This window comes from Taurulus bubalis (genome assembly GCF_910589615.1).
Source record: "Taurulus bubalis genome assembly, chromosome: 5".
Taxonomy (NCBI): Eukaryota; Metazoa; Chordata; class Actinopteri; order Perciformes; family Cottidae; genus Taurulus; species Taurulus bubalis.
In genome coordinates, this window is record NC_136593.1 from 29,278,252 (window position 1) to 29,290,588 (window position 12,337).

Genomic DNA, 12,337 nt, shown 5'->3' on the forward strand with positions numbered 1-12,337 from the left:
AACGTGTCCTGTGTGTGTGTGTGTGTGTGTGTGTGTGTGTGTGTGTGTGTGTGTGTGTGTGTGTGTGTGTGTGTGTGTGTGTGTAGTGGGACCACGGCTCTGCAGACCAGGTCACTTTGCAAGTTCTTTTCTGATGGTTTTATATCTGCGGGCTGGATGTGCATCCTGTGTGTGTAACATCATATTATCCTGTGTGTGTAATGAGATGTTAATGAATGCATTCCACTTCATTCCGTTGTGTAGCATGTGGTGTCTCATTGACAGGCTGTACATGTACTTCACACATGTAAGTCACACAGTATGGACCTGTGCACAAAGTGAGCCTCTCTGTGCTCGCTCCTCTGCAGCGAGGCCTTCTCAGTAAAAGCCACAGTGATGACAGCTGGAGGCAGGGGGACACCTGTCGCCTGTGGTCACGGCCTACATACAGACACACAGGATGCCAACAGAGGGGGAGACATGCAGTATTATAGTCCAAATCTGATGGGGGCATTGATATATATTTAAAAAGAAGAAGAGCTGCAGGTTCAAGCAAAATGTTGAGGATTTCACAAAATATGTCACTTCACGCTCTTATTCTCTCTCATGTGTTCATCCCATCTAGATCTCTCTTCTAAAGTCTCTAAACACACACACACACACACACACACACACACACACACACACACACACACACACACACACACACAGCGGTTGATTTCAGTTTTCTTATTCTTCATTCTATAACACAGAGTCAGAGAAGGAAATGATTGAAGGAATCTACTGCAAAGATGTTAGAGTCTCATTCAAAGTGAGTCTGAAACACTGACTTGTGAGTCTTTTAAGATGAACAATGATTCCTAAATAAACCTTTAGGTCATCTACTAAAGGCATCGCTTTTAAAAGTAGTCATTTTTAATTTCCCCAACTTTTACATGAAAAAAGAAAGTTGAGGTGACAAGTGACTCAATTCCTGTGTGAGCAACAAGACAAGTGTTACAACACGAGAGGCAGTGCAGGTGTGTGTGTGTGTGTGTGTGTGTGTGTGTGTGTGTGTGTGTGTGTGTGTGTGTGTGTGTATCTTGTTGGTGGGGGGTTGCATTACCGCCAGCACACAGGTGCATTGTGTAATATAGCCCCTGCACTACTTGACACACACACACACACACACACACACACACACACACACACACACACACACACACACCGTGGTACGTGAGATGCGAGGAGGAGGGGACTTCACAAGAAGAGCTCTCTGCACAGAGGTGCGTGTGATCCAGCTCTTCTGCCTCCACCTCATTGTTTGTGGTTTTGCAGAGCAGTTTTTTTATTTCATGTTATTTTCTTCTCCTCGTTGTGCAAACGCTGATCAGAAATGTAGCTTGGCACAATAAACCACATGCAGATGCTTTCCAGCATGAAATCCAGAGGGTAGAGATGTACATCTCATGCAGGTCTCCCCTCAAGGTTAACAGCTCATGAAGTGTTGAGGTGTAAACACACTCACTGCAAGTCACCGTCCAGCTTAACAGCTTAACATGTGAAGTACCATGGCTGGTACCTTCTTTGCCAGGGTGACTTCATGTTATTTCCACTACCTCCCACACACACACACACACACACACACACACACACTTTGCATTGGTCTTGTTCGAGTTCCCAAGGCCGCCTCACTAGAGTCCACTCCATCTGAGGCCCGTCAGCCAGCGGAGCGTTTCTGCAACAGCTGAGCAGAACATCTGCTGCTCCGTCCAGCCAGGAAGCTCTGGGGCGGATTCAGACCAGCGCTTGACACAAACCCATAAATGTGTTGATTCCACGTCCAGAGAAACGTCCACCCTCTCACATACGGTAACTTATTCCCCCTTTCTTCATCATCTCCTCTCGGCTGTACCTCGCCTCCATACAGCTGTTCCCCTGCCTCATGTTGCACATTCTTTCATTCTTTAGGGCTCTGGCTGTCAGGGACCCATTACTCTCCTTCCTGTGTGTGTGTGTGTGTGTGTGTGTGTGTGTGTGTGTGTGTGTGTGTGTGTGTGTGTGTGTTTGTGAGAGAAAGAGTGTATGTAACAATTTGAGAGGGATCTAAAGCCTGAAAGACAGAGTACAGCTGCAAGGAGTAGACCCCCCCACACACTTTCTCACACACACACACACACACACACACACACACACACACACACACACACACACACACACACTCCCCCAGCTGTTTGCGCTCCCTGCTCGCCCTGTCCCCTCTGGTCCTCCCCCCGTCCCATAAGCACCTTCCTACTCCGGCTATTTTTAGCCTGAGAGACGGAGGCTCCTTCACGGCTTAATCACGGCTTCCACCGCTGCCTTCAGCCTTCAGCCTTCAGCCTTCAGCCTTCAGCCTCCCCCTCCTTTGTCTCCCACTCTTCAAACTTCCCTCTCCATCCTCCACATCTTGTTGGCCACAGCCTCAGGTAATATACTTGGGAATGCTAAACAAAGGCAAAGTGCAACACAAAAACAGGCACAGACCCGACAAACAACAACGCAATTAGCCGGTGTTTGGTCTGCTGGAGCAACCGTGACCTCCAGGAAACTCCCCTTCCTGTGGGAGACGGGTCGGCAATCAGCTCGACAAACAGACGGCATTCTGGGAAGTGTGAGAGTGCAATACACACAGTTTGTGTATTTCTCTCAGAAGTCATCACGACCTGTTACTAAGATTAGTTAATAATACAGCAGCAGGAGTAATTATTGTGTGTGTTGTTTCGGTTTAAAAAAAGCAAAAGAGCAAATGTTTTGCCAGATTGGTAATCTTGTTTATTTAAAGGAAAAGTCTGTTTTTATTCCCATGAAAGACTCACTAAATACTAACAAGTCATTATTTTTAGTCCTGGTATGATGTCCTTTAGCTGCGGACTAACTTTAAAACGATGGACACGAGCCCTGAAGTCTGCTCTGAGTAAATCACATGTATCCTGTGTCCAGCTGTCCAGGAACTAAGTCTGTTTATTGATTTACAATAAAGGTTCACATGCTGAGCTGCTTCTACAGACGTCTTCATGAGAACAGATGGGCTTTAAGAGACATCCACAGGGACCACGAGTCAGGAGGACGATCACACGGACGATTCTGCTCTTACAAACATAATCAATACTGTCAGCTTTTTGACCGATATAGATTTAAATTTGCCAATGTTTCTGCAACGTTGTGGCTCATTTAAACTTGATTAGGTAACATGTAGGAGCTAAAAAAGAGTTGTGCATGTTAGATAGATAGATGTATACTTTATTTATCCCCGAGGGGAAATTTGTTTGTCACAGTAGCAAGCAACTTACATATGAGACACAAATATCTGAACAAATGAAATGAAAAATATCACAAAATATCACAAAAAATACCAGAAATGCTAAATACGCAATATATACAACAAAACAGTAAATCGTAATAATTTAGGAAATGAAATGTTGTGCATGTGCATCTCAGTGAAGTTCAGTTTCAGTTGGTTCCTGAAACTCAGGTGATACCTTCACACTATTATTGAACCATCTAACATCTCCAATGAGGCTGAAGCCACAGACAGCTTTAACTGTCTGAAGGGAACAAAGACGGTCATTCTCTGGCTGATAAGACATTTCCAGTGTGTTCCCTCTTGTGATCTGTCTCTAGGGTCTGGCAGATAAAGACTTTCCCTTTCCTCCTGCTCCTCCTCACGCTAATCTCTCGGAACTTTAAACGGCCTGCGTGCAGCTCCGTTTCCAGATGATGCAAATCCATTGTATTCCTCGAGGACTCCCAACCGGCTTCTTATCAGCTCTGACGTCTTTCTTTGGGTCTCCTTTTCCTCTCCGGCTCCTGAAGGAACCGTCAGCTCCATGGAGCCGGAGAGAGTAACCAGCTCCAAACGGATTGAGAGGACGTTGTGTCCACACAGCTGGAAAAGTGGGTTCATCTAACGCAGGTTGTTCCTTTTCTGCACATTAAAACCCAGACGCTCTCATGTTGAAGAAGAGGACATTCTGAGGAGTTGGAGATCTGGAAAGTGTTATTGTTCTAATAAGACATACATTTCTTGCTTCAAACCTGTGTTGGTAGATATGAAATGTGCACATCAGAATCCTCCACTTTGTTTGAGGTGAAACTGAGACCGAGGCGCGCTAACCTCAGAATTCCTCTCACTTGCCACGAGGACAAAGGGTCACGACCCCAAACACGAGTTTCCTTTGGTCAGTATGTTTTCCCAAAGGATGAAGTTACATGTGAAGCAAACAGCTAATCCATAGCTGCTAGCTAGCAGAGAGCCAGACCACACAGCATGGAGGCAGAGCCTGTCAGAAAGCTAATCCATAGCTGCTAGCTAGCAGAAAGCCAGACCACCATGGAGGGGGAGCCTGTCGACTGTTGACCCTCTGCTTCTCTTCAGCGTGAGAGAACAACATGGAAGACCCTTCACCCCAACAGGCCTCACCTGTTGTCTGTTGACCTGTTGTCTGGCTGCAGTCTGTTGACTTGTTGTCTGTCTGCAGTCTGTTGACTTGCTGTCTGTGTTGTGTCTGTTGACCTGTTGTCTGTCTGCAGTCTGTTGACTTGTTGTCTGTCTACAGTCTGTTGACCTGTTGACTGTCTGCAGTCTGTTGACCTGTCTGTCTGTCTGCAGTCTGTTGACTTGTCTGTCTGTCTGCAGTCTGTTGATCTCTTGTCTGTCTGCAGTCTGTTGACTTGTCTGTCTGTTTGCAGTCTGTTGACTTGTTGTCTGTCTGCAGTCTGTTGACTTGTTGTCTGGCTGCAGTCTGTTGACTTGTCTGTCTGTCTACAGTCTGTTGACCTGTTGTCTGTCTGCAGTCTGTTGACTTGCTGTCTGTGTTGTGTCTGTTGACTTGTTGTCTGTCTGCAGTCTGTTGACTTGTTGTCTGTCTACAGTCTGTTGACCTGTCTGTCTGTCTGTCTGCAGTCTGTTGACTTGTCTGTCTGTCTGCAGTCTGTTGACCTGTTGTCTGTCTGCAGTCTGTTGACTTGTCTGTCTGTTTGCAGTCTGTTGACTTGTCTGTCTGTCTGCAGTCTGTTGACTTGTTGTCTGTCTGTCTGGCTGCAGTCTGTTGACCTGTTGTCTGTCTGTCTGCAGTCTGTTGACTTGTTTTCTGTCTGCAGTCTGTTGACCTGTTGTCTGTCTGTCTGCAGTCTGTTGACTTGTTGTCTGTCTGTCTGCAGTCTGTTGACCTGTTGTCTGTCTGTCTGCAGTCTGTTGACGTGTTGTCTGTCTGCAGTCTGTTGACTTGTTGTCTGTCTACAGTCAGTTGACCTGTTGTCTGTCTGCAGTCTGTTGACTTGTTGTCTGTCTGTAGTCTGTTGACTTGTTGTCTGTCTGCAGTCTGTTGATCTGTTGTCTGTCTGTAGTCTGTTGACTTGTTGTCTGTCTGCAGTCTGTTGACCTGTTGTCTGTCTGCAGTCTGTTGACTTGTTGTCTGTCTGTCTGCAGTCTGTTGACCTGTTGTCTGTCTGTCTGCAGTCTGTTGACGTGTTGTCTGTCTGCAGTATGTTGACTTGTTGTCTGTCTACAGTCTGTTGACCTGTTGTCTGTGTGCAGTCTGTTGACTTGTTGTCTGTCTGTCTACAATCTGTTGACATGTTGTCTGTCTGCAGTATGTTGACTTGTTGTCTGTCTGCAGTCTGTTGACCTGTTGTCTGTGTGCAGTCTGTTGACCTGTTGTCTGTGTGCAGTCTGTTGACCTGTTGTCTGTCTGACTGCAGTCTGTTGACTTGTTATCTGTCTGCAGTCTGTTGACTTGTTTTCTGTCTGCAGTCTGTTGGCCTGTCTGTCTGCAGTCTGTTGACCTGTTGTCTGTCTGTCTGTCTGCAGTATGTTGACTTGTTGTCTGTCTGTCTGCAGTCTGTTGACCTGTTGTCTGTCTGTCTGCAGTCTGTTGACGTGTTGTCTGTCTGCAGTCTGTTGACTTGTTGTCTGTCTACAGTCTGTTGACCTGTTGTCTGTCTGCAGTCTGTTGACCTGTTGTCTGTCTGTCTGCAGTCTGTTGACTTGTTGTCTGTCTACAGTCTGTTGACCTGTTGTCTGTCTGGAGTCTGTTGACCTGTTGTCTGTCTGCAGTCTGTTGACTTGTTGTCTGTCTGCAGTCTGTTGACCTGTTGTCTGTCTGTCTGCAGTCTGTTGACTTGTTGTCTGTCTGTCTGCCGTCTGTTGACCTGTTGTCTGTCTGTCTGCAGTCTGTTGACGTGTTGTCTGTCTGCAGTCTGTTGACTTGTTGTCTGTCTACAGTCTGTTGACCTGTTGTCTGTGTGCAGTCTGTTGACCTGTTGTCTGTCTGTCTGCAGTCTGTTGACTTGTTGTCTGTCTACAGTCAGTTGACCTGTTGTCTGTCTGTAGTCTGTTGACTTGTTGTCTGTCTGCAGTCTGTTGACTTGTTGTCTGTCTGTAGTCTGGTGACTTGTTGTCTGTCTGCAGTCTGTTGACCTGTTGTCTGTCTGTCTGCAGTATGTTGACCTGTTGTCTGTCTGTCTGCAGTCTGTTGACGTGTTGTCTGTCTGCAGTCTGTTGACTTGTTGTCTGTCTGTCTGCAGTCTGTTGACCTGTTGTCTGTCTGTCTGCAGTCTGTTGACGTGTTGTCTGTCTGCAGTCTGTTGACTTGTTGTCTGTCTACAGTCTGTTGACCTGTTGTCTGTCTGCAGTCTGTTGACTTGTTGTCTGTCTACAGTCTGTTGACCTGTTGTCTGTCTGGAGTCTGTTGACCTGTTGTCTGTCTGCAGTCTGTTGACTTGTTGTCTGTCTGCAGTCTGTTGACCTGTTGTCTGTCTGTCTGCAGTCTGTTGACTTGTTGTCTGTCTGCAGTCTGTTGACCTGTTGTCTGTCTGGAGTCTGTTGACGTGTTGTCTGTCTGCAGTCTGTTGACTTGTCTGTCTGTTTGCAGTCTGTTGACTTGTCTGTCTGTCTGCAGTCTGTTGACTTGTTGTCTGTCTGTCTGGCTGCAGTCTGTTGACCTGTTGTCTGTCTGTCTGCAGTCTGTTGACTTGTTTTCTGTCTGCAGTCTGTTGACCTGTTGTCTGTCTGTCTGCAGTCTGTTGACGTGTTGTCTGTGTTGTGTCTGTTGACTTGTTGTCTGTCTGCAGTCTGTTGACGTGTTGTCTGTGTTGTGTCTGTTGACTTGTTGTCTGTCTGCAGTCTGTTGACTTGTTGTCTGTGTTGTGTCTGTTGACTTGTTGTTTGTCTGCAGTCTGTTGACTTGTTGTCTGTCTGTCTGCAGTCTGTTGACCTGTTGTCTGTCTGTCTGCAGTCTGTTGACTTGTTGTCTGTCTGCAGTCTGTTGACTTGTTGTCTATGTTGTGTCTGTTGACTTGTTGTCTGTCTGCAGTCTGTTGACTTGTTGTCTGTCTGTCTGCAGTCTGTTGACCTGTTGTCTGTCTGTCTGCAGTCTGTTGACTTGTTGTCTGTCTGCAGTCTGTTGACTTGTTGTCTGTGTTGTGTCTGTTGACTTGTTGTCTGTCTGCAGTCTGTTGACTTGTTGTCTGTCTGTCTGCAGTCTGTTGACCTGTTGTCTGTCTGTCTGCAGTCTGTTGACCTGTTGTCTGTCTGCAGTCTGTTGACCTGTTGTCTGTCTGTCTGCAGTCTGTTGACCTGTTGTCTGTCTGCAGTCTGTTGACCTGTTGTCTGTCTGCAGTCTGTTGACTTGTTGTCTGTCTGTTGACTTGTTGTCTGTCTGTCTGCAGTCTGTTGACTTGTTGTCTGTCTGCAGTTTGTTGACTTGTTGTCTGTGTTGTGTCTGTTGACTTGTTGTCTGTCTGCAGTCTGTTGACTTGTTGTCTGTCTGTCTGCAGTCTGTTGACCTGTTGTCTGTCTGTCTGCAGTCTGTTGACTTGTTGTCTGTCTGCAGTCTGTTGACTTGTTGTCTATGTTGTGTCTGTTGACTTGTTGTCTGTCTGCAGTCTGTTGACTTGTTGTCTGTCTGTCTGCAGTCTGTTGACCTGTTGTCTGTCTGCAGTCTGTTGACCTGTTGTCTGTCTGTCTGCAGTCTGTTGACCTGTTGTCTGTCTGTCTGCAGTCTGTTGACCTGTTGTCTGTCTGCAGTCTGTTGACTTGTTGTCTGTCTGCAGTCTGTTGACCTGTTGTCTGTCTGTCTGCCGTCTGTTGACCTGTTGTCTGTCTGTCTGCAGTCTGTTGACCTGTTGTCTGTCTGCAGTCTGTTGACATGTTGTCTGTCTGTCTGCCGTCTGTTGACCTGTTGTCTGTCTGTCTGCAGTCTGTTGACCTGTTGTCTGTCTGCAGTCTGTTGACTTGTTGTCTGTCTGCAGTCTGTTGACCTGTTGTCTGTCTGCAGTCTGTTGACTTGTTGTCTGTGTTGTGTCTGTTGACTTGTTGTCTGTCTGTTGACTTGTTGTCTGTCTGCAGTCTGTTGACTTGTTGTCTGTCTGCAGTCTGTTGACCTGTTGTCTGTCTGCAGTCTGTTGACTTGTTGTCTGTCTGTCTGCAGTCTGTTGACTTGTTGTCTGTTTGCAGTCTGTTGACTTGTTGTCTGTGTTGTGTCTGTTGACTTGTTGTCTGTCTGCAGTCTGTTGACTTGTTGTCTGTGTTGTGTCTGTTGACTTGTTGTCTGTCTGCAGTATGTTGACTTGTTGTCTGTGTTGTGTCTGTTGACTTGTTGTCTGTCTGCAGTCTGTTGACCTGTTGTCTGTCTGCAGTCTGTTGACCTGTTGTCTGTCTGTCTGCAGTCTGTTGACCTGTTGTCTGTCTGCAGTCTGTTGACCTGTTGTCTGTCTGTCTGCAGTCTGTTGACCTGTTGTCTGTCTGCAGTCTGTTGACCTGTTGTCTGTCTGCAGTCTGTTGACTTGTTGTCTGTCTGTTGACTTGTTGTCTGTCTGCAGTCTGTTGACTTGTTGTCTGTGTTGTGTCTGTTGACTTGTTGTCTGTCTGCAGTCTGTTGACTTGTTGTCTGTGTTGTGTCTGTTGACTTGTTGTCTGTCTGCAGTCTGTTGACCTGTTGTCTGTCTGCAGTCTGTTGACTTGTTGTCTGTCTGTTGACTTGTTGTCTGTCTGTCTGCAGTCTGTTGACTTGTTGTCTGTCTGCAGTTTGTTGACTTGTTGTCTGTGTTGTGTCTGTTGACTTGTTGTCTGTCTGCAGTCTGTTGACTTGTTGTCTGTCTGTCTGCAGTCTGTTGACCTGTTGTCTGTCTGTCTGCAGTCTGTTGACTTGTTGTCTGTCTGCAGTCTGTTGACTTGTTGTCTATGTTGTGTCTGTTGACTTGTTGTCTGTCTGCAGTCTGTTGACTTGTTGTCTGTCTGTCTGCAGTCTGTTGACCTGTTGTCTGTCTGCAGTCTGTTGACCTGTTGTCTGTCTGTCTGCAGTCTGTTGACCTGTTGTCTGTCTGTCTGCAGTCTGTTGACCTGTTGTCTGTCTGCAGTCTGTTGACTTGTTGTCTGTCTGCAGTCTGTTGACCTGTTGTCTGTCTGTCTGCCGTCTGTTGACCTGTTGTCTGTCTGTCTGCAGTCTGTTGACCTGTTGTCTGTCTGCAGTCTGTTGACATGTTGTCTGTCTGTCTGCCGTCTGTTGACCTGTTGTCTGTCTGTCTGCAGTCTGTTGACCTGTTGTCTGTCTGCAGTCTGTTGACTTGTTGTCTGTCTGCAGTCTGTTGACCTGTTGTCTGTCTGCAGTCTGTTGACTTGTTGTCTGTGTTGTGTCTGTTGACTTGTTGTCTGTCTGTTGACTTGTTGTCTGTCTGCAGTCTGTTGACTTGTTGTCTGTCTGCAGTCTGTTGACCTGTTGTCTGTCTGCAGTCTGTTGACTTGTTGTCTGTCTGTCTGCAGTCTGTTGACTTGTTGTCTGTTTGCAGTCTGTTGACTTGTTGTCTGTGTTGTGTCTGTTGACTTGTTGTCTGTCTGCAGTCTGTTGACTTGTTGTCTGTGTTGTGTCTGTTGACTTGTTGTCTGTCTGCAGTATGTTGACTTGTTGTCTGTGTTGTGTCTGTTGACTTGTTGTCTGTCTGCAGTCTGTTGACCTGTTGTCTGTCTGCAGTCTGTTGACCTGTTGTCTGTCTGTCTGCAGTCTGTTGACCTGTTGTCTGTCTGCAGTCTGTTGACCTGTTGTCTGTCTGTCTGCAGTCTGTTGACCTGTTGTCTGTCTGCAGTCTGTTGACCTGTTGTCTGTCTGCAGTCTGTTGACTTGTTGTCTGTCTGTTGACTTGTTGTCTGTCTGCAGTCTGTTGACTTGTTGTCTGTGTTGTGTCTGTTGACTTGTTGTCTGTCTGCAGTCTGTTGACTTGTTGTCTGTGTTGTGTCTGTTGACTTGTTGTCTGTCTGCAGTCTGTTGACTTGTTGTCTGTTTTGTGTCTGTTGACTTGTTGTCTGTCTGCAGTCTGTTGACTTGTTGTCTGTCTGTTGACTTGTTGTCTGTCTGCAGTCTGTTGACTTGTTGTCTGTGTTGTGTCTGTTGACTTGTTGTCTGTCTGCAGTCTGTTGACTTGTTGTCTGTGTTGTGTCTGTTGACTTGTTGTCTGTCTGCAGTCTGTTGACCTGTTGTCTGTCTGCAGTCTGTTGACTTGTCTGTGGTTTCTGACGATCAGATAAAAGATGAGCTGATTCAATAACTGCAGAATGAAACACGTTAAGATGATATTGATGGTTGTATATTTACATGTTTAAGCAAATCTACCAAATAATCAATCAGAGGTGAAGGGTTCCCTTTAAATACATTATGTCATGTATTCATATGTTAAATACACATCATGTCATGTACTCATATGTTAAATACACATCATGTCATGTACTCATATGTTAAATACACATTGCCATGTACTCATATGTTAAATACACATTATGTCATGAACTCATATGTTAAATACACATCATGTCATGTACTCATATGTTAAATACACATTATGTCATGTACTCATATGTTAAATACACATTATGTCATGTACTCATATGTTAAATACACATTATGTCATGTACTCATATGTTAAATACACATTGCCATGTACTCATATGTTAAATACACATTATGTCATGAACTCATATGTTAAATACACATCATGTCATGTACTCATATGTTAAATACACATTATGTCATGTACTCATATGTTAAATACACATCATGTCATGTACTCATATGTTAAATACACATTATGTCATGTACTCATATGTTAAATACACATTGCCATGTACTCATATGTTAAATACACATTATGTCATGAACTCATATGTTAAATACACATCATGTCATGTACTCATATGTTAAATACACATCATGTCATGTACTCATATGTTAAATACACATCATGTCATGTACTCATATGTTAAATACACATCATGTCATGTACTCATATGTTAAATACACATTATGTCATGTACTCATATGTTAAATACACATTATGCCATGTACTCATATGTTAAATACACATCATGTCATGTACTCATATGTTAAATACACATCATGTCATGTACTCATATGTTAAATACACATCATGTCATGTACTCATATGTTAAATACACATTATGTCATGTACTCATATGTTAAATACACATTATGCCATGTACTCATATGTTAAATACACATTATGCCATGTACTCATATGTTAAATACACATTATGCCATGTACTCATATGTTAAGAGAAGACATATGAAGAGTGAACACATGAAATAAGATGAGTAACTAAATCCTGCTGAAACAACGTATGAATCCATTTAAAAATCTAATTGAATTTTAACAAATTACAGTGATTAATTGCAATAAAACATCATGATTTAATTGTGTTTTGGTTCGTTTAAATGATTTGTCTTCTGCCTTTTTATGAACTGCTATCGAGACATTTGTATGCTTTATATCTGGCAGAATAGAATATAAGTAAATGATGCTTATGGTGTTAAATCATAGCTCTTGTTCTCATCCCACCTCGTCACAGACAGACGGTCTGATGCAGTAAACGCCTTGTCAGCGTTGTTCATTCATTATTGATCATTATTATGAACTGACTGGTCAGATCAACATAGCTGGACGTCAGGTTTAGTTCCTCCTGCTGAAGGTCATGTGATTATTTATCATCATCCTGAGCATAATGACTGAGATAATAACTCACCAGACACGACTGATGGGTTCAAGCCTCGTAAATAATTTATTTTAGTTTACAGTATTAGTGGATCGTGTTCGTGTAAAACTACAGTCGGTCTTTTTAACGCTTACTTTCCTCTTTCTGTCCAGCGCACTTTGTCCATCCAGAAGCTTCACTTCCTGCTATTGTCTGTCAGACCAGCGGCTGCACAATCTGTCTCTCTCTTTCTCTTTCTTTCCGACACACACACACACACACACACACACACACACACACACACACACACACACACACACACACACACACACACACACACACACACACACACACACGCCC